Here is a 24,315-nt window from a genome sequence, read left to right as displayed (position 1 = left end):
TGGATACTGGACTACCTCACTGACCGCCCACAGTACGTGAGGACACAGGGCTGTGTCTCTGACAGGCTGGTCTGCAGTACGGGGGCCCCACAGGGAACTGTGCTGGCACCGTTCCTCTTCACCCTCTACACTGCAGACTTCTCCATCAACTCCCCACGCTGCCATCTGCAGAAGTTCTCTGACGACTCTGCCATAGTTGGCCTCATCACAGGTGAGGATGACTCAGAGTACAGACAGTGGACTCAGGACTTTGTGGACTGGTGCCAGCGGAACCACCTCCTGATCAACGCCGCTAAAACCAAGGAGCTGGTGGTGGATTTCCGCAGGCGCAGACCCACCACACGGACACCGGTGAACATCCAGGGAGTGGACATTGAGATAGTGGACTCTTATAAGTACCTGGGTGTTCACCTAAACAATAAACTGGACTGGACTCATAACACTGATGCGCTCTACAGGAAGGGTCAGAGCAGACTCTACCTGCTGAGAAGGCTGAGGTCTTTTGGAGTGCAGGGGACACTCCTGAAGACCTTCTATGACTCTGTGGTGGCATCAGCCATCTTCTATGCAGCAGTATGTTGGAGCAGCAGCTTGTCTACAGCTGAGAGGAAGAGGATAGACAAGCTCATCAGGAAAGCCAGCTCTGTCCTAGGATGTCCTCTCGAGTCAGTGCAGGTGGTGGGAGACAGAAGGACTCTGACCAAAATAACATCACTGATGGACAAGGTCTCCCATCCCATGCATGAAACTGTTGCTGAGCTGGAGAGCTCCTTCAGTGACAGACTGCTGCATCCTAAATGCACAAAGGAGCGTTACCGCAGATCCTTCCTCCCAGCAGCTGTAAGACTTTATAACCATCACTGCTCCCAACAAAAACCACAATAGCCTACACAATGTAGGATAATATATAATATACTGTAAATAGTCCGGCCTGTTAAGGTTCAACACACAGGCACATCATGTACATTGTATATAGTGTTATTATTATTAGTAGTATTAAGGTTAATATTGTTTGTTGATTTTATATATATTCTTTTCTTAATAGTGTGAATTATTATATCTTTATTTATATTTATAACTGCGGCTGCTGTTACACCCAAATTTCCCCTCTGTGGGACAATAAAGGCTGTTTCTTCTTCTTCATTTTGGGAAAAGTCACGAAATTTGAGTTGATGGGATTTTAACAGTTATTTGAGTTTTAAAATGTTTTAATGATTCACTGCAATTTGGCCATAAAATCATTCATTAAGATACACTTGGTACCTTTTTGTTTAGAAGCTGGTGTGAACTGTGGAAATATTTATTTTAGCTGTTTGGAGAGCAAAAGGAAGAGCAAAAAGTGCACTAAAAAAGGAGCTCTCTCCCAATTTTACCACTGCCTTTTATCGCCCAAACTCACACCTCCCCCTGCTGTTATCAGGACCAGTGGGCATAGACCACCATCCTACCCCGCCCTTCTATCCACATTTTCACTAACTTGAAACACTTTTAGGGTGGTCTTATCTCAATACACAAATTTACTCCCTAACATTATTACAGTAGCTCAGGTGGGACTTCAACTCCCCGCTGCTCGACCTCCACACTGGCAGAGCTGTGTCAAAAGTGCACTGTGTACAAAGGTGAGCCTCTAAATATGAATGAGTGCAGTTCTACTAGTGGAAAAAACCCAAGGCCCTGGGCAGAGCAGGCCTCAGTCCTTTCCACTCACCTAAAGCATGCAGTGTTCCAGTGTGTGAGTGACAATATAAGTGACAAATAATATATAATGTGACCATTAATCCAGTGTGTGTGATTAATATATGTAACAATACATGATATAAAATATTGATAGTAAATACTGATGTCAAAATGATAAAAATACACCACAGTACTCAGAGTAGTTCTGACATTTTTTACAGTCATAAATCCAAATTAGGTGCAAACATCAAATACAATCAACAATAAAGAATCCATAGATAGATAGATTAGATTCCCTAATTTCTTTTGGGATCAATAAACTATCTATCTATCTATCTATCTATCTATCTATCTGTAATATGAAAGAGCACTGAATCAAAGGCAGTATGGTGAGAGTAGATCTGCTTCTGTTCATCAGTTCTGAAGGTGAAGCCACGTTAAGAAATCCCTCAGAGCCTCAGAGCTTCTTTCTTCACGCTGCAGCCCAACAGGACATTTCCAGCTTCCACACACTCTGTCACACATGGTGCTAAAAACACAAAAACAGAGTCATAAGAATGGCTTTGGGGAGGAAAAGCTTACTATACCATCACACGGTGTTTAAAATAATAATTTGCTATCATCTTGGTTTCTACCATTCTGAGCACGGAGCCATGATGTAGCCTTCATAGCCAGAAGCTCCCACTCGTCCTTTGCATCCATCTTTAAACCATGAAGCCAGATCAGAGCCAGAATGGTGGCCCACACTTCACTGTTGGCCTAATTCAAACAGTCAAAAATTATCAAATAAAACAGAACACACAAAAAATGATCTTTCTTTGTACAACTAGCAGTAGCAGCTAGTTTAAACAGCTCCCTTGTCACAAGGGGTCACCAAAGCTCTGCATATTTGATGCCCTTCCTGATGCAGCCATGAAGGGATTTGTGTCTACTGCTGGAAATCTGCCGTCTCCAACTGTGATAACATAAATAATCTAAAATAATGTGTTAATATACTTTCACAACAACTGCTGAGTGATGAGGGAAATACTTTCTCCTGCTGTGTGGTTACTTAGTAAAAATTAGACTTTGGTGCAGCTCAGTGGGTGCTTAGGAGAGAGAGTACCACCAGTACTTTGGCCTCTGATATACACGTTTATTTTCATGCAGCGAGGCAGGCCTACATTTAGTCTGACTTCCTTTTCATTTGTTGTATGTTCTCTTGTCTTTCCATGTGTTTAATTACATCCTCACATGATCATTTTGTTTTATTATTTAAATTGACAACAACCCACCTTTGCAGGCTTTGACTTTTCCACCTCCTTGCTGCTCTTTCCCAGTGCAGCAGCCAGAGCTGGAACAAGCAGCCAGCAGCCAGACGCCTCCTGGAGGGAGACTAACTGCAGCAAAGGGTCTCTGGGAGGCTGATCGGGCACAGCAGCTGGTGAAATGAAAATATAATAATATAAAAAACAGACAGAAATAAAAACTGGATCTGATTATGGCGCTAGATGAGAAGACTAAAACTCTACATGATAAACTCCATAAACCACCACACCACAAACTGTGTTACAAATAAAACATTACTTGCTTCATTTGAATATCTGCCAAATATTTAATAATTATATAAAAGATCAATACGCAAATCAAATGTTTTCAATTGCTTGAAGACATGAAAGAAAAATAGAAACTGGCAACAAGGTTGCTGTTTCTGTCAGCGTAGTGTCCAGAGGCTGGAGGCACTACCTGGAGACAGTACACCAGGAGACGTGGAGGAGGCCGTAGGAGGGCAACAACCCAGCAGCAGGACCGCTACCTCCGCCTTTGTGTAAGCAGGAACAGGAGGAGCACTGCCAGAGCCCTGCAAAATGACCTCCAGCAGGCCACAAATGTGCATGTGTCTGCACAAATGGTTAGAAACTGACTCCATGAGGCTGGTATGAGGGCCCAACGTCCACAGATGGGGGTTGTGCTCACAGCTCAACACCGTGCAGGATGCTTGGCATTTGCCAAAGAATACCAGGATTGGCAAATTCGCCACTGGTGCCCTGTGCTCTTCACAGATGAAAGCAGGTTCACACTGAGCACATGTGACAGACGTGACAGAGCATGACCGGTTTGGGAGTGGGTCAGTAATGGTGTGGGGTGGCATTTCTTTGGAGGGCCGCACAGCCCTCCATGTGTTCGCCAGAGGTAGCATGACTGCCATTAAGTACCGAGATGAGATCCTCAGACCCCTTGTGAGACCATATGCTGGTGCGGTTGGCCCTGGCCAGGGTCACAAGCTGGAGAGCTGCACCTTGAAGAAGAGCTGCAACGAGCAACACCTTCTTGTCCTGCATGAGGTGGCCATCCAAGCCGGTCCGAGCCTCTTCAAGGGTCCTGCATCTTCCAGTCTGGTTTATGTAGGTCAGTCCGGTCACTCCAGTTGCATCATGCTGAAGATCGTTCCCGTTCGACTACAAAGCGGAGGCAAGACGCTGGACACTCACGCCGTACTGGATGACGGCTCTCAAAGAACCATCCTTCTCCCTCCAGGTATCTTGGTCTGCAGAGACAGGATGAAGTTCTGCCACTCCGCATTATCAGACAAGACGTAATGAAGCTTAATGGAGCATCCATCTCGTTCGAGGTGTGTAATCCCACCGACACTCGGGTGAAATACACCATCTGCCATGCTTTCACGGCAGAAGAGCTCAGTCTAGCAGAGCAGTCCTGCACTGCAGAGTGAGTATCTCTGCAGTGCAGGAGAGGTTTGACTATCTCCATGGGGTGCCAGTGCGAGGGTTCAGCAGAGTCCAGCCTTTGCTCCTCATCGGCTCCGATCACCCCCACCTGATTATTCCTGTACATCCAGTACTGCGAGGGCCCCAGGGAAGCCCCATCGCTGTATGTACCCTGCTGGGTTGGACCATAAAGGGACCGACCAACTTCTTAGAAAGTCCTTCCACTGCGACGTCATGTCTCCATGCAGCGTGCTCGTCTCCAAATCATGAATTACGTCGGTATGTTGAGATGCTGTGGCAAGTCGACACCCAGCCGTTCCGGTCTGAGAAGGAGGTAACACGCTCCAAGCAAGATCAGCTAGCTGTCAAAACACTGGACCAGCGAACTGTCTGTGTCACAGTAGATGGCATAGTCCACAATGCTGCACCTCTACTCTGCAGGCCCAAACTCCATGCACCTCCATCGGCGGTGATGCCTTTGTTACGTGCCACTGAGCGGCGCTTAACCAGCAATCCAGATCTGGCTAAGGTCTACAACGAGGAGATCCATAAACTGGAGAGAGCTGGATACGTTGTCAAGATCAGCAGTGACGAAGCAAGCCAGTCGGAGGAGTCATGGTACATCCCACACCACATTGTTCACCACAACGGGAAGGCCAGGGTGGCGTTCAACGGTTCTTTCCGGTACCAGCAAACCGCCCTCAACAACATCCTACTTCCTGGACCTAACCTTGGAGCCCCGCTGCTCAGTGTGCTTCTCCGGTTCAGGGAGTATCCAGTGGTCATCAGCGGAGACATCCGTGGGATGTTCCACCAAATCCAGTTACTCCCTGAAGACCAACCACTCCTTCGCTTCCTGTGGCGTGACATGGAGAAGGAGCGCAGCCCAGACATCTACGAATGGTGTGTTCTGCCCTTCGGTACAGCCTGCAGTCTGTGCTGTGCCATATATGCACTGCAACGGCACGTCAAGACCAACTGTACTGGTAACGAAGAGGTCCTGAACTCAGTCAACAATGCTTTCTACGTAGATAACTGCCTTCAGTCTCTCCACACTCCATCACAGGCCAGACAGCTGATTGACAAGATGAGAGTCCTGCTTGCTGCTGGTGGATTCGACATAAGGCAGTGGGCAAGCAACCGACCAGAGGTTATCGATCATCTCCCATCAGAGACAAGGACTGAAGGCTGCGAACTGTGGCTAACGGCAGAGAGAGTGGATCTGCAGGAATCCACCCTAGGTCTACGGTGGCACTGTTCCTCCAACACACTTGGCTACAAGCACCGCCAACCGGTAGCCAACGAGCCTACACTGAGAAATGTGTACAGAGTTCTGGCTTCTCAGTACGACCCACTAGGGTATATTATTCCCTATACCACTTGTGCTAAGGTCCTGATCCAAGCCCTCTGGAGGCACGAGCAACAGTGGGATGAGCCCATCACCGGAGAACTACTCTCAGTGTGGCAGGCTTGGGAGAGTGAACTTCCCCACCTTCAGCACATCAGCATGCCCCGCCGCTACACTCCACTCAACATAAGCGCTGACCCTTCGAACGTCGACCTACATGTCTCCTGTGACGCCTCGGAGAAAGCTTATGGAGCCGTTGCCTACCTTCGTATGGAAGACGCAGAAGGGCGTCCACATGTGTCATTCGTCATGGCACGATCCCGGGTCGCACCGCGGAAGCAGCTCTCTATGCCTCGTCTGGAGCTCAGTGCTGCGTTGACTGGAGCACAGCTTGCCAAACTGTTACGCTCTGAGCTCACCCTTACCCTGAGGCACACAGTCATGTGGTCAGACTTGACCACAGTGCTCAGTTGGATCCGATCTGATTCAGCTCAGTACAAGGTGTTCGTCAGAACTCGCATAGCTGAAATCCAAGAGTACACCGATGCCAGCGACTGGAGGTACATTCCTTCCGTCCAGAACCCGGCCGACGACATCACTCGGGGGAAGGCACTGCATCAGCTGGCTCCACCAACCCGTTGTAATGATGGGCCCGCCTTTTTGTACGACTCTCCTAGCCATTGGCCACATAATTTGGTGGCGAGAGTGGAAGAAACAGAGGAGCTCAGGAAGTCCACGTTCTGTGGCCAACTTACAGTCCCTGATACCTGTCCTGATCCACTGCAGTACGACACCTGGTCTAACCTAGTAGACGCTACATACCGGTCTCAACACGGGGCGGCAGCGGCCCCCATGTCTGCTTCTGCTCGCATAGACACAGAGGTAGCTCTCCTGAAGTGAGCGCAAGCAGACAGCTTCTCTGAAGAACTCAGCCCTCTACAGCACGACTGTCCGATTCGACCTAGTAGTCACCTCATATCACTCTCACCAGAGTACGATCCCATTCTTGGTCTCATCAGAGTGGGAGGCTGCCTCCATAAAGCTGATGATCTACCTGAAGACTCGATTCATCCCGTTGTCCTTGCACCAGATCATCCCATCACACAGCTTCTGGTGAAGGACTACAACAATCGTCTCCGACACTCCGGTCCCAAGAGAGAGTCTTCGCGGAGATCAGGAGGTCGTACTGGATCCTCAGAGGCCGCCAAGCCATCAGGAAGCATCAGCAATACTGTGTCGAGTGCTGCAGATGGCGAAGCAAGCCTACAATCCCCAAGATGGCCGACCTACCTGCTGCGTGCCTCCAACTCAACAAACTCCCTTTCTGGTCTACCGGAGCGGACTGCTTCGGCCCGTACGCGGACAAGATAGGAAGGCAAGAGAAGCATTGGGACATTGTGTTCAAATGCCTCACGTCCTGCTGCATCCATCTCGACTTGATGCCGAGTATGGACACGGATTCCTTTCTCCTCGCCCTCCGTTGCTTCATAGTGCACCGGGGCAAGCCCTACGAGATACTCTGTGACAGAGGCACCAATTTTCGTGGCGGCAAGAAGGAGCTCCAGCAAGCTCTTGAAGCTCTTGAGCTATTGCTCAAGGAACAGTTGGCCAAACAGTGCATCCTGTTAAGATTCAACCCCCCTCTCGCTCCATACTTCGGGGGAGCGTGGGAGAGGGAGATTAAATCGGTTAAGATCTCCCTCCAGACCATCCTGAAGGACCAAGTCCTCCCAGAGGAGGTCCTAATGACTGTGCTCACTGAAGTTGAGGGTATCCTCAACTCTAAGCCCCTTGGTTACGCATCCTCTGACTTGGCCGATCCTGACCCGATTACCCCGAATCTCCTCCTCATGGGGCGGCGAGATGCTTCGCTACCACAGGCAGTCTACGGTTCCAGTGACCTGCTGAAATGACGTAGATGGAGACACAGTCAGGTGCTTGCCGACCACTTCTGGAGTCACTTCACCCGCAGGTACCTACCTGGTCTACAGCCCTGCCAGAAGTGGAGAACTACTACACCAGACTTGGCGGTGGGCACTGTCGTCATGGTGCTCAATGGTGGTCAGCTCCAGCGAGCGCTGTGGCCTGTCGGGCAAGGTACGCACAGCAGAGGTGGACATCAAGGGCAACCTCTACACCCGTCCTGTCGCCAAGTTAGTCGAGCTTCCTGAAATGCCTGATGACGGAGACCCCAGCGCACAATAATCCAGCAGAGATTTTCCTGTTCTACGTATTCTCTCCACGAATCCGGGGGCGGCTGTGGAAAACTCCCTGCTGGAGTCAGCGTCATAACGCCAGAGACGTCAGTGGTGATGTACCCACGCACTTGTGTGCTCTCATGACTTTGAGGTTACTTAGCTAGCAGACACTTGCCGTGCCGCTCCTGCATTTCGCCATAATGGCAGTATCGTTGTGTGTACGTGTGCGTTGATGACGATGCAAGTGCATCAGTTTTGTCTGTATTCATGTTGTATTTCATCCGCTGGTGTTGGCTACATGCTGTTTAGTCTGTTAACCGTGTAACTTTGGTCTACCGCGAGCTCTAGTTCACTCCAATGGGGAAATGTCTAAGTCTTAAATGGCTCGCTAAACGCTTATTTCTTGGGTTGTAGCTGCATTAATAGTCGGGTTTGGGAGTACCTAAATAGTATTTCCGACCTGTGGTGTTATTTCCACCGTTCTGTAAGTGTTTGAGGCAGTAATTTAGCTTCTAAATGTTGTATTGGCCGTAAGTACGGTTCTGTGCATTGCCATGGGAACGGTTGTCTTTCTAAGCTTTCCAGTGGCAACACCGCTTTGCTATTTGTGGTTTCAAAGCACCATCTTTTGGTCACCAAGTGTATTGTGCTTGAATTTCCCTACGGGTGCCTAGTCTTCACCTATATTGTTCTGCCATTACTTGCCACTTGCAGTAATTTAGTTTCTCTGCCACATTAATGTTACTAGGTGCAACTGTATACCGTATGTATGTATACCGTGTAATGTGACTCAATGTGTATATTCTGCATAATTTAGCATAATGTAGAACGTGGTTGTATAGTTTCTAATTACCTTTCTGTATACTTTTACTTCACAGAGACCACACACACACACACACACCTGTATTGTGGCACCCACACTTGGATCTTTATTCACCATACATTGAATGTGTATGCAACAGTTCAATGAAGAATCCAACTTTGATGCTTGTCTGTCAATAAATCTCTCAATATCACCTGAAGTCGCAGCTGTTCTCTGACCGGAGCACATAGCCAGTCGGGGGGGGCGACCAGCCATCTACGCAATATAGCTCATGTGCAGTAATCTGTTTCTTAAAAATCCTACAAAAAAATTCTACAACTGTATATACATCCAATTTTTAAAAATAATTTTAAATATATGAAACAATGTATAAAGTGAACTTTTCCCTCAAAATCTGTCTGTCAGTGTTGCATCCTCATATTTTCATAACCCTCACTAAATCAAGAAATTGCTTGGTCAACTATGTCCCTGAGGACCCCCTTTAATCTGTGCTGAATGCAACACAACCACGCACGCTCAAGTTTGACATATTTTTGTCATAGTTTTGAAAAAACTATTCCTACAGTCACAGCTGGAACATGTCACACCGTCTTCCACTTATGATCATTTTCTTTAACAGCAGGGACTGAATTTAGGTAGTTTAGTGAGGTCATTGGGACAGCTAGCAAGTTACAGTGTACAATGCACTTTTTGTCAGAACATACACGCTCCTGTGTCAACTCCGTCAGACGTCGATTCCATCAGTTCCTATGCCTGACGGAGTTAACAAATCCACAACCTCTTAATATGCTAATATAAAAATATTTGTAAAACATATTATAGGATTAAAATGTAGGATTAAGGATTAAAAAAATATATAAATGAATCATTCAACTGATTTTCCATCACAACTATTAATCAAAACTAAATCCATACCGTTACTTGGCTTTACCGTTATAACATCTGATCAGTCTGATTCTTCTGTTTTCAAGTCCAAACTCTGTTATTTCAGAACTTTCAGCTCTCTGTTATTCTGTCAGTAAAGTTTCCCCACCTGCTTCTGTCCTCTCCTCTGATTGGTTCTTGCAGTATTTATACAACCTTGATCATCATCCTTGATTTCCCAGATTGCCTAGTTTCCATTGTTCTCTATTAATTTTTAAATTATTTACTAAATTATAAAATCAATTTTACACAAAATGAATCACAGCCAGATGATGAGCCTGGCATCAAAATGTAGGGAAAATTAGATCTTTCATATGTTTTGTTTTGCTCAGTAAGTTTCTGGCTCCTGAGGTTATTACAGTGACTTGCAAATGATCAAAAATAGTATTACAGTGAACCCTCGTTTATCGCGGGGGTTACGTTCCAAAATAACAGGCGATAGGCGAAATCCGCGAAGTAGTCAGCTTTATTTTTTACAATTATTATACAGTACTATAGATGGAAACCAAAGATCAAAACCTGTTTTCAAGCCTAACACATTCTGTGCTGGACAGAGACGAGGGACGGAGGAGATTGATTGACAGGCAATCAGGACGCAGAACACGATGCACATTCATACACTGTTAAAAAAAAAAGGAAAAAAAAAAAAAAAGCATAAAAAACTGCACTAAAAAAATCCGTGAAACAGCGAGGCCACGAGAGGTGAAGCGCGTTATAACGACTGTATACATAAAAAATGTCTTCACTTACAGCCTAATGATACAGCCCATTACAGCAAACGCTGCAGCTACTGTACATACAGTATTTCACATTTAACATTTCAGTACAAACAGAAAGGTGTTGGTTTACTTACCCATGGGCCTGGGAGCACGCTTTAGCTTGAATAGGCTGAACACTATAATTTTGAGGGAGGAAAAGCAGGTCAAAGCATTTCATTTCTTAAAAAGAACTACAGCAGTGTTCTCAAACTCAAATGTCATCTCAGCATAGGGCCACTGTGTTTACACACACATATATACACATACACACACACACACACACAAACATTTTGTACTGAAATAGAAGTACAAGTGCTTGCGTGCGTCTTTATTTGTATTTCTTTACTTAAGTAAAAAACACTTCATGTAACCTGTAACTCTCAGCATGAACACAGCCTCTGAGCACCAGTCCAACACACAGCTTTACTGTAAATACATTACGGCAAACTGATCTGTTTTTATACAATCTTTCAATTACACAAAGTTAGCATACATCCACTTGTTTTGCAGTCCTTACCTTTAAATTTAACATCTCTTATTCCTCTTCTGCTCTTTTTCTCCATCTCTGAGGGAACTTCTCTCGCATTGTTTGCTCTCCCTGGAAATACAGCAGCTCTTCTTTTAGCTAGCAGACACATTGTGTGACAAACTGCAGACACTTTGTCTGTTTGCTGATATTTGAGCATAAACGTTGCATTTAAAATTACCTGCTACAGTTACTTCATTTGTTTTCGCTATTTAAGATGCTGACGTACCGCGAGCGCAACGGACATCTGCCCTCGGTCCGGCGCACTGTAACCCCTGATTATAGCGCTATAGATGATATATAAATTATATGGGTTTGCCTTGTTAGGGATTATATTTTACTCAATGAATAAAGGACAAATGTTTAAAGGTAAACTCCAGTAAATTAATTAATAAACTGTGGATCAACCAAATAATAAACAAATGAATAATACATTAGACAGAGAGCAACAGATCAGAAAGTACTAGACTAACTTCTCTGTCTCAGTGCATCTTATTTTGAGGTTCGGCCACAAGGACGTATAATTAAAGCATCAGGAGAGAAGAGGCTCCATTACTGAGGAATCTGGGCCATGAAAAACCAGCTTGAACAAGACTGAATGACGAAGGTCAACTCGTAGCGCCCAGAGATTGTTTATGTTTAGATAAGAGGCTGTATAAAAATGTTATGTTTAGACAGGAACACGGGCTCAGAGAGAGAGAGAGAGAGAGCACACACAGGCCTGCTGTCTCCTTCGGTCCCACATATACATGTGTGATTTTTCTGATTCTTTAATATATTAAATGTCTTACTTTTTTCATTAAAGTGTTTCAGGTGTCTTCCTTCATAAACAATCTGGTTTACCTGTCATTGTCTGTCATTTTCGATATTTAAGATGCTGAAGTACCGCGAGCGCAACGGACATCTGCCCTCGATCCGGCGCACTGTAACCCCTGATTTTATTTTGATTTATTTTTTAAATTATTTACTAAATTATAAAATCAATTTTACACAAATGAATCACAGCCAGATGATGAGCCTGGCATCACAATGTAGGGAAAATTAGATCTTTCATATGTTTTGTTTTGCTCAATATGTTTCTGGCTCCTGAGGTTATTACAGTGACTTGCAAATCATCCAAAATAGTTTTATACATAAAACATGAACGTCTTCACTTACAGCCTAATGATACAGCCCATTACAGCAACTATCACAGCAAACACTGCAGCTACTGTACATACAGTATTTCACATTTAACATTTCAAATAAGTAGAAACTGAAATTGTTGGTTGCTTCTATTTATGTTTAGAAACACAAACATTTGCTGTACTGTCATTTAGATTTTACTTACTGGGCAAGGAAACATCCATTTCCATGGAACCACCAACTGTGATGATGAGGGGAAAACAAAAAAAAAATCAGATCAAAACATTTCATTTCTTAAAAAGAACTACAACATTTACCTTTTAATAAGTTAGAGTGAAATACAAATACAACACAAATTCTATAAAGAGCATTTAAAATATGAGATGGTCATCAGTCTGGTTGTTCTGTTTCATGTTATAACTCTACAGTCATTTCAGATCTTGTTACTTTCACCTCTCTGACACCTCTGCCACTAAAGTTTCCTCACCTGCTTCTCTTCTCTGATTGGTCACACTTAACATTTCAAATAAGTAAAAACAGAAACTTGCTGGCTTACTTCTGTTTATTTGATAGCAGTGCACAGATGTGTAGATGTGTGTTACACTGTCATTCAGCTTTTACTTACCTAAGTATAATGCCTTGGGTATTCTCAAGGAGGCATAACCTATGATGTAAAAGAAAAAAAAGGAGTCAGGACATTTTATAAGAATTTTTTTTACAAATATATTTTTGAGGGCATATTATGGATGTACAAACACAACACAAACAAGACACACGACTACCAACAGTGTTGTAGTGGTTGTTCTGTTTCATGTTCTAACTCTTCACTCATATCAGATCTTGTTGCTCTCACCTCTCTGACATGATTGACACTAAAGTTTCCTCACCTGCACCTCTCCTCTGATTGGTCCCTGCTGGATTTATATTCTGCTCTTAAAGTTATCATTGTACTCCTTTCATTCATGTTCAATTATCTTTATCTTTAAGCTGTGACTGACAGTTTTAGTTTTTCCTCTTGAAACAAACTCACAGGGTGTTGGAATATTTCTGCGCACAAGAGGTCCTTGAATCACTTTGCTGTTGTCTTTGTTGACGGCAATGAAGGCGGTGAAAGAACTGCTCACTCCTGATGGACACTGAGTTTCACCACCTTCTCCTTCACTCCTCCATCCTGCTGTCCTCTGTGCTCTCTCTCCTCCATCTCCAGGGAGCGAATAAGAGTCCGAGCACCCAACCTGTGGACTGTTAATCTGGAGATGAAGGAAAACATTACAGAGTCATAATGTTTGTCATTTTTCTCACATTAGTTTGTCAGTAACTTGCATCTATTTTTATTCTATTCGATCCTTTTCAGGGTTTTACCATTGCCTCTGGCACCACAACAGATTTTTCCATATGCTGGGAAAATGCGCACAATATTTGGACATGACTCCTAACAACGGCTCTTTGATTTCACACAAGCTTAATTATTTGAAAGCAGACTGAGACTACTCATTTTTAATGTCTGTCATCAGTAATGACATACTGATACCACTAATCCAAGTATGAAAAAATATGATTTAGAAACAGTGACTGCACTGAAACATGTTTAAGAGTAGATAAAAAGCATTAGGTGTGTGTTATTAACAAACTGTTTTGATATTTTAAACCCAACACCTGTAATCTCATGATTCAAAGAACAATGCTGCTTGTATTAAATTATTTTACCCAGTGTCTGCTGCAGGTTTGAGACTGAAGTGCAGCTGGTTCTCAGAGGGATGACCTGCCAGGCTGTACTTCACTGTCACACAGCCCTCTGCTGCCTCTGAGCTCTGAGACAGAATTACAGTGTTTGAAGTCATGTTAATGACTGTCATCAAATACCTAAACAACAACATGACGGTGCTGCTCCTACCTGTTCAGTGAGCTGGGCATAAATCAGTGACCTCTGGCCCGGGAAAAGTGCTGTGATTGGTGGAGAGAGGACAGTGACAGACACTTCCTTTGGTAATCCCATGTGACTGAGATGTCGACCACAGCTGGCTGCAGAGCAAATTGCAGCGACTGCATCACCTGAAAAATAAAGAAAAACTCTACAAATATACACAAACAGCTGGAACAGACATTTTACTCACTGCAGGTCTGATCTCAAATACATATCTGCTGCTGCTGCCGTGTTTCACCTCACTTCTAATGTGTTTAATGTCTTACTTTTGGTTGCATCCTGTCAGTCCCTGTGATGAACTGAGCGTGACCTCCTCCTTCTTTGGCCATCCCATTGATGAGAGCAGAGCTGGCCCCTTCCCCAATCCCAAAAGAGAAACACTGCAGTACAACAGTTTTCTTTAAGTACACTGAGGACATGTTGGACATCCTGGGAATTGTGTAGATATAGTTGTGTGTTTGTGGTTCCACCTGTGAGAATCTGAATTCTCCTTCACCAGATCTATCACTTCTTTGGTGTTCCCCACCTCTCCATCAGTAAAGACAAACAGCTGAGAGGAGAGTTGGTACATAAGGGACAGAACATCAGACCCAGAAACACACAGTTTGTGCTGAGAGCTGAGTTAGCCCTGCGACAAGCTGGCAACCTATACAGGGTGTACACTGTCTCTTGCTGTATAGCAGCTGGGATGGGCTCGAGCCCCCCCTGTTGACCCTGAAAAGGATGAGCAGAAGAGAATGTGTTACCTGTCTAGGCTGATTGGAATGCAGGGCTGGCTGTAAATATGTTTGAGGGGCTGCAGGATCTCCGTTCCACCAGATCAGCCTCCATCTGCTCAACTTTCTTCAGAGCCTTCTTCATGGTCTTCTGGCTGTACTCCACACTCTTACTGCCATCACACAAACATGCACCAAAACACACATGCAGATAATTTACCAAAGACAGCAGAGACTTTCTTGAGCTGACTGATATGAGGGAGAGACTTACGGGAAGATGTGTTCATATCTGGACCCAAAACTGTAAATGTTTGAAATAGCAGCCCATTGGTAAACTCTTCAACAGGAGCAGCAGAGTATCCTTAAGAGAAGAGGGAAAACATGGTGAGACCACTGTGTGAGAGGGTCACTGAAAGACTTTATGATTGTAATAATTTATTATGGATACCCTGGCACTGCTGATGCGACTTTCCTGCTCCTTGCTGTAATCGTTAGCCCAGCTCATACTTCCAGATCGATCCACTAAGAACACAAACTCTCCACATGAAGCCAATGAAGACATCACAGACTGGGGGAACTCGGGATACAGGCTCACCATCACCACTGGATCACCCATCAGAGTGCCTGAAACACATGACATGGATGAAAAAAATTTTCTGTTTCACATTTTATAATCAATTCCAACACAATAAAGCTCCCGGTTGAAGAATGGAAATCACCAAGTTTTATATGCAAACTAATTATTTCATTAATTTTCACTGACCTGCCTCAGCAGAGGCCTGTCCTGCCTCCACCACAGCAGTGGGCTGGTGGGCATCTTTGTAATAAATCAGCAGTTCAACATCTCTGTCAAACTTGTGTCCTGCAGCCAACTTGACCTGCAGACCACAAACACATTCATATTTAGTTCTCAGTAATCAGTAACAACCACACACAGCAGACACATCAGCACTCTACCTACCGTGGCCTGGGTTTGATCAGTGATGAGGTACTGGAGAGGGTCCAGGAGAAGTTGGACTCTACTTTAGAGACTGGACGAGGAGAGGACACTCGGGCAGAGAAAGACAGACTGTAGGGCACCAGAGAGGCTGGAACAGAAGTCACCTGGACACCTGCACCTTCACTACCTGCACACAACATCAGGTTAGAAATGCTGTAATATTGAGGCATTACACACTCAAACCATTTACCTGAGAAGAACCTGTGGTCCACATGATGCTGGAGCTCAAACAAGGAAAATAAGACTTTTGTTCAGGAAACATAAATAGTCCTGCAAAAGCTTTTGTTCTTTTCTTTATTTCCATGACTTTATCCTATAAATGGCATTATGACAAGTATTGGTACAATAAGGTAAACCTAATAAAAACCAAACAGTGAGTGTGAATTAGTTATTGTCAAGGATTTTACACTAGTGAGAGGTTTACTTCTTTTATGTGACTTTCATAAACTTCTTTATGATCTAACTTGTAGTGAATAAAGGAAACCCCATATAAAATTTGGTTTACTGTCATTTAGTTAACACATTTTGATGATATAAAATCGTAACAGGGAGAGTCAGTGTTTTCCCACAAACACTGACCTGTAAAAAACCAAGTACACCCCATGATTTAAGAGCTCGTACAGCCACCTTTAGCAGCAGTAACTCAAAGTAACTGCTGTCTGTATCTGTCTCTGATGTCATTGTGGAGGAATTTTGGTCAATTCATCTTTACAACATTTTTTTCATTTCATTGAGGTTTTCACATATTTGCTTATTCGCAGCTCTCTTCAGGTCCAGCCACAGATTTCAGTCAGGTTGAGGTCTAGACTTTGACCGGGCCATTGCAGCACCTTGATTTGTTTCTTTTCCAGCCACTCAGCTGTAAACTTGCTGCTGTGCTTGGGATCACTGTCCTGTAGCATGAACCAGTTTGGGGAGGTTTTAGCTGTCGGACAGATGGCCTCACATTTCACTCCAGAATACTCTGGCATACAGAAGAGCTCATGGCTGATTCAAGGACTCCATGGTGCTAAGGTCGAGTGGCTGCAAAAAAACCTAAATCATCACTCCTCCACCACCATGCTTGACTGTATGAGGTGTGTGCTGATAAGTTGTGTTTGGTTTTCTGCAAAAGTGACACTGTGCATTATTGTCAAATATCTCCATTTTGGGGCCTGTCAGTCCAAAAGACTTTGTTCTAGAAGTCTTGTGGTTTCCTCAGATGCAACTTTGCAAACCTAACCTCTGCTGTTATGTTCTTTTTAGAAAGATGTTGTCTCCTGCAACTCTGACAAAAAAGCCATACTTGTTGAATCTTTTTCTAATTAAACTGTCATGAACTTTAACATTTAATATGTTAACTGAGGCTTGTAGAGTCTGAGATGTAGCTCAAGGGTTTTTTTTTTCAGTTTCCCTGAGAGTTAAGTACTTCTTCTGGTTCTGTGTTCACCCCTGAGTTTGAAGATTTTCTTTTTTTTACATTTTGTGTTCCATCAGTGATGTGAAGGTTGGTTTAAGACTTTCCCTGGTGTAGCTTAAGGATTTCTGGTCCAAATATTTTGAAGTTTTCCTACCCTGAGGTTGGTATCGAGGGTTGAGCACAGCAGGCAGACAGAACCTCAGCCCATCATCAGCCTGCACAGCCAGCTCAGTGACGTACTCCAACCTGATGGAGGCGCTCTCTCCTGGAGGCAGACTGCCCACACTCAGAGAGAATATATCTGGACTCTGCTCACTCTCCTCCAATAGGAAGGCCTGCTGACCGCAGCTCTAGCATATCATTACTCCTCACGAGCCTGAAAGGACTGGAGACACATGTTGTCAGTTATCATTCACTGTGTTTATTGTTTGTCTTTAATCTTACTTATAATGAGGTCATATTTTACTGTCCAGCTCACCTCCTGTTTCTCCTTCACCTCAGCTACAATCTGTGTCTGTCCAATCTTAGCACTGAAATGACAGACAGCAGCATCTCCAGGCAGAGGGAAGACAAAAACAGCCTCTAATGGTTTGTCCTCCTTGTTCTCGTAGTTCAGAGTGGAGACCACTGTCGCCACATGGTCCCTCACCTCCAGCTCCACCTCAATGCTCTTCAGAGGAACTGACAGAAACGAATTATGAAAATACAGACCATACAGCCAAGATATTATTATGTGCCATTACAAACAAAAAAAATATGTAAATAGACTAGTTCTTATATAGCGCTTTTTCCACTCTGAGCACTCAAAGTGCTTATGCACACGTTTACATCACACTCATTCACACTAGCACTTCGCTGTGTTAACTAAGCTAAGTGCTTTTATTGTCTAACCTTCACCAGACATTTCATACTCCAACACTTGTGTCAGAGAGCAACTGGGGTTCAGTATCTTGCCCCAGGATACTTTGTCACGCAGCCTGGAGCAGCCAGGAATTGAACCGCCAACCTTCTGATAGCTGCAGAGAAACAGAAGTCTCTTGTTTTCTATCAGTACCTGGTTCCTTCTCCAGAGTTAGCAGACCGCAGCAGTTCATCATCGTACCTGTGAAACAACACATTTGAGAGCTCTTAATGTTGGAATTTTACTACTGTGTTTTCTGGGTATTCCGTTTATTTTCTTAGTGTAGTGACTCAAACACCTGTTTTGCCACTACAAAATTAAAGTAAGAGGAGTACTGCACTGTTGAGTTGCTTTTGAATTAACCAGCAAATGATTCAGTTTCCAAACATTGTTCCATTGATCATTTATTTACATGTTTCAATAATCCAGCTACTCCAAGGCTTCCATACAAGGCAAGACAAAACACATGGACATAGAAAAAAAGCGGTCAAAAAAAAAAAAAAAAAAAAACCCACACTCTCCCTGCTCAATGATTCTCCGTGCAACCACACCAGAGACCAGGTGAATATATTTCATACTCATTCATTAAACATCACCATTCCTAATCCAAGGAATGCACATGCAACACCACGTGGCTACCTAACACCATTAACTGCATATGGCTTCTATACTTGTAATAATAATAATAATAAAAATATTTATTGTTGTAATTTATAAATATTTACACGTGAATTTCTTCACGATGTTTTCATTCTGATTATGATGACGTCAGTGAGTGTGACCTGAGGGGTCTACTAGGAACGAAGCTTCTTCGGCACAAAATGATCCCTGTGAGTGCTGCCTACTCTAATCAGAGACATTATCAGGTGATGATGATAAAAACGTATTTTAAAACGTATTTAAAAATGTATTTTAAAAAAATTAGGACACAGAGCGGTAAAATAAACATTTTACTTCGAGTTAATTATTTTACTCGAAGGTGCTGCTGATTATTTCTAAGGTGGCGGCTGCACATCAGAGCTCTGAAACTTTTTTGGTTTTTTTTGCTTTTTTTATTGATATACCATATTTGACCCCCTTCCAGGTAAAAGTATCTATATGAAGAGATTTAGACAGCAACCAGTTATGTATTTCCTTCCAAAAGTTGCATACAACCTGGCACTCAAAAAACAGATGTTCTGTTGATTCCAACAATGATTTACAAAAATAACAATTCTCCATTTCAAATTTGAATATTCTTTTAATAAATTCCTGCGAAGGATAAATTTCATTTAAAATTTTAAAATGGATTTCTTTGACTTCAGGAAGGATTGGAAATTTCAGGAATTTAGTTCTGATGGATCGAATTTCTTGTTTGTTAAAGTTTTTTAAATGATGTGTTCTTTTAGAAGATCCAGGATAGATCTCATCAATTAAAAGTTTTCTCAAAAATAGGTTATTACATTTTTTCTCTACAAAGTTTATGCCATTGATGAACACTTTATTTAATCTGGGGGTTGGGGTCTGATCTAAGTTGTTTCTAATTAGATTAATCATTGCAGCTGGAATATTGTCAACTACACTTCTGTAGTCATCAGGGCTACAGACTATTTTATATTTGTCACTAAATTTGTCATACTTTAATAGATCCCCCTTATCATTTTACAGATGAACAATTGACCAAATTTGTTTTTCCATCCATCCTTCCATGAATATTGACTTTCTTCTCCTTAGAATCACCCTATTGTTCCACAGTGGAACATTGTGTGGACTAAAGTTATGTTTGTAAATCATTTTCCAGTAAAACAGAACTTGTTGATGGAAGGCAGAAAGTTTCACTGGTAATTTAGAAACCTCAAAGTCACATTTCAAAAGAAAATCTATGCCACCTAATTTTTTAAAGACAAAGTTGGGTAAAGAGAACCAAATATCCTCGCTGCATTTTAAAAAGGACTGCAGCCATCTTAACTTAAGTACACCATTTATAGTTTCAAAGTCAATTGCTTTTATTCCTCCTTCCTCAAAACCTTTGATCATGTCAGCTTTTCTAATATAATGATGTTTATTTCTCCAAATGAAGTTAAAAATGAGGGAGTTTATTTCTTTTATGGTTTTTGTGGAAAGGGGTAAAGAGTACGTGGGGTATATTAGTCTGGAAATAAGTTCAATTTTTGTCAATAACGAAGAGTGTTAAGTCTCTTTGCAGCCAGTTATTTAGGATTCGTCTGGATTTTTCAATTGGCTTCTGGATGTTTTTTCTGTAACTAGATTTAGAATCTTTGGACACCAATATACCTAAGTACCGAACCTCCTTTTTCACTGGAATATTGTATAACACATCTTCAAAACTATCATGAATACTTAGGAGTTCAGATTTTTTAAGGTTAAGAGTTAGGCCTGAGACCCGGGAGAACGATTCCACCACCTGAAGAGCAACCGGTATTTGTTCTTTATTTTTCAAAAATAGTGTTGTGTCATCAGCTAACTGACTAATAACTATTTTTCTTTCATCAAAAGTAATGCCTTCAATTTCCGAGTTTCTCAGACTGATGGACAGCAGCTCAGCAACCATAATGAACAATAGTGGAGACAAACTGCACCCTTGTCTTATTCCTCTCCCTATATTAAATCTTGGGCCTGTGCCTTCAGGAAGGGAGACACAACTATTGATATCTGTGTGTAACATCTTAATTATATCCAAAACATAGTGCATAGAATATTCTAATGTCTTATAAATGAAGGGATGCTCAACTGAGTCAAAGGCTTTTTGAAAATCAAGGAATAAAATATAAGCGTTATCTTTCACGAGATCTTTGTAATCTAAAAGATCTAAAACTAATCTAATATTAGAGCTCTGAAACGCTAAACTGGATCCACTTGATGTTTAAATGTCACTGTCCCGCTGCCTGATACAGGAGACGAGGAAACTTTTGTTTTTAGGCAGATCAGAGTGAAATGAATCTTACTGATCAAACAGGTGTGCTTGGTCTGTGTTTGTGTTCTTGTAGTTAAAATTCCAGCTGTGCAAAACAGACTCAGCAGCAGAACAGCAGTGGAGTTAGTGAGGCGCGGCTTAATGACCTGCGCAGATAAAACGTGTTCCCCCCGCACAGAATCTATACTGTAAATTAGAGAAACAGTGGAAACGTGGCGCTTCACCTGATCTTAAACTGCAGCTCTGAATGTGACCTGCTCCTGATCAGGTTATGTCAGTATTTCTGTGGGGCGTGAACGACCCGGGAGAAAAGTCACGCGGAACAAATTCTCAACTCAACTTTATTTATAAAACACTTTAAAATCAGTGCCATTGGCCAAAGTGGTGTACACAAGGAAAAACAAACAGGTTTAAAGTACATATAAAAACCACACGAAGTAAAACATAACATTAATAAAAACATACACATAGGTTAGAGCAATAAAACAATAAGAGTCAACATGTTGAACATCGGATTAATTCTCACGGCGGAAAAAGGAAATAAGCAGGTCCGTTAGCTTAACGACTACAGGGAGATTCTCCGTCACCGTCTGTAGTGAAGCCGCTTCGCTATCAAGGGGGAACCCCACCCCAGGACCTCGCTTCCCGCGGGGCAGGAAAAGATTCATCCGGCTAAGTGGGGCATGGTGGAAAATTTTGAGAACCTTTGGGTTACCACAGAGAGCCACTTCTGACAGTTTAGACTTTAAACTCGACATAGCTCACTGAGCCTTAATGTGGCTTCGTAATACAGGCCTCAGGTTTATTTATTTATTTTTTACCACCAGCGCGTCCCACCCTGACTTTCACTTTCACTGTTGTAGCCCCACAGACCGTTTATTGTATCTCAGTATTGACATTTAAAGACAGTTCGTACTGAACTTCAGGGTAACAGCACCCAGATTGCCGTCTTTAAGTTTTCAGGTTTGCATGTCAGTGCGCAGTGATATGATTCTGAGCAGTGAGTGATTGGGCTGCTTGAAGACATGCACGGTAGGAGCTTACCTCTGAGGACAGACTGATGTGTCCGCGACAGTTTCACCTCCTCTTCTAAATATGAGAGAAATTCCGCTAAACACGAAGTATTGTCGCTCACCGAGACGACACGGGTATCCTTGATTTTCTTATGAGAGAGCACCGGATATGTGGGACACCGCCCACCCCCAGATCCCAGATAAGTGTAACGGTGTGAACGTGAATCTAAATCTGAATTTTTACAGTATTGTTAGCAGAGACAAGATGCACAGAGATCCTGGCATGGAAGCCTAGACTTTACCGACGATCATTACGGAGGAACAAAAACACACCAGCCTTAGTTTTCCCAGACTTGAACCAACTTCCCGCGAGAGGGAAAACTTTATTCACGCCCACCAGTGTATACCACATGTCAAAAACAACACGCCTCATTGGCTGTCGGCGTCCTCTGCCACATTAGTATTTAACACAAATAATTTGTCTGTAGACAACAGGAAACAAACATGTCTTTTGCACAATTGAGAGCATATCTGCCAACAAGTATAAATAAAAGTGCGAAAAAATGTAGAGGTATTAAACTTTAAAAGAAATTTAAATAAATAATAAAATAAAAATACAAGGAATGCCAGAAACATGTAACGATAAAAGTTTACAAAAATATGACAGTAGTGCAAAAGTGATGTCAGATAGTCTCCTTCTATTTCAGTTTCCATTGTTAGGGTTGTGGCTGTAATGTAGTTTAATAAGTTTCAATTTGTTCTCATGCTTTGGCCGTAAGTGAGGGGGTCACAAGTCTTTGCGACAGTGCGACAAATGCAGCTGTCATTAGACATATTAAATGATAGTATAAATCTTCTAAATCATACTGAGTTCCTTCAGACATGTGGCTTTCCTATTACTCAAAGAATTTGCTGTTGTAATGGATGCTATTCTTTCTGGTATTCTAACATTACTAAGAGGTGCTGAAAAACCAGCTTGTATCTTCCTTTGAGCCCACACTAACGTGTTTTTCTGTCACATCCTGAAATAACAACCATAATATTAGGTCACCATTTCAAAAAGATATCACCACTACCCCTTTGTGGCTCAGGTCTGGTTAGTGATCTGAATTGAGGCAATGTGTGGAAATGTAACAGGCCCCGTTACAGAGGGCGTGAAGACAGTAGTGATGTTTGATACCACAGATTTCCTTTCCGATCCAATACTGAGTGAAATTCAAGCTGGTATCGGTGATACTGATCCGATACCGGTACTTTGTGCAGAAACACCTAATGTGTGGTAAATGTAAAAAAAGTGGTGTAATTCAAATCTTGGCTTCATAAAGAACACAAGACATGACTCTGATTTATTTATTTTAAACTCAGAACTACACTGAGGTAGCAGCCTCATTTATTACTCATCATTCCCACAAACATCACAGGTTGCGTCTTGGTTGCATCTTGTGGAGCTGCAATAGCTCCACGTGTGACTTGTTTTACGTTTTGCCATTGTGTCTATGTTTGAGTGAGTGAGCAGCAGCACAGTGCGCTTAGGCATTTCGTCCTTACGCATTACACACTTACCAGGTGGAAGAAAAAGTAGTTCCCATCAACCTCATCTCATTTAGGCAAGATCTCAATAATTTAGTTACTTTCTAACGTGTTCTTGTTAAGGTACATTAGTATTGAAAGTATTGATACTTGGATTTGAGAATGGATTTTAAAGCATGAAGGTCTGGTATTGGAAGTATCAATATTTCAGTATCAATCTGCACATCATTAGAAGACAGATTACACTCCTGTAAAAGAGGAGAAATAATGAGAGGAAACGTGCTGCTGTTTGCCTGGTCAGTCTTGACAGATTTTATTCACATAAAACAAGCATCTCTGTTTCTTTTGTCACTTAATTCAGCCACAATTCTGTTTTCTCAACAACACTGTTCACAGTCCAACAACAACACTGACATTTAAGGGCAAATACAAATACAAATAAGGTTAAAATAAATAAAGAAAAATATACTTTGTTTCACATGAACAAAAACAGAAAAGAATTATCATGTTTATCATGTTATTATCATGTTAAATGGCTTATTATGAGGGACATCCCTACACAGATATTGTACTTCTAACGTTTGCTGACAATGCCCACATTCTGGCTTTGTATGTTCTCACGTAAGCTAGCTCCTTAGAGCATTCAAATGGTAACTTTATGAAGGACCTCAGACCGGCTTAACATATTTTACAAACATGCTACACATAAAGACTTAAAACAGAAGAAACTAAGTGGACAGGAACTGTTAAAATAACTGAATTGGAGCCATATGAGAGAGCAGGAGCATGTGGTAAGAACAACAGAGTCTGCCATTACCAACATTTCTAGCTTTT

General features: G+C 42.6%; 1 pseudogene; it reads right to left on the bottom strand.

Annotated features, from left to right (window-relative positions):
• Positions 1-1,899: 1,899 nt before the first annotated feature.
• Positions 1,900-22,196, bottom strand: LOC115777746 (von Willebrand factor A domain-containing protein 5A-like; annotated as a pseudogene).
• Between the last annotated feature and the right edge of the window lie 2,119 nt (positions 22,197-24,315).

The sequence above is a fragment of the Archocentrus centrarchus genome, unplaced genomic scaffold (genome assembly GCF_007364275.1).
Source record: "Archocentrus centrarchus isolate MPI-CPG fArcCen1 unplaced genomic scaffold, fArcCen1 scaffold_69_ctg1, whole genome shotgun sequence".
Taxonomy (NCBI): Eukaryota; Metazoa; Chordata; class Actinopteri; order Cichliformes; family Cichlidae; genus Archocentrus; species Archocentrus centrarchus.
Note: the sequence above shows the minus strand (reverse complement) of the source record. Positions and strands in the feature narration are given on the sequence as shown.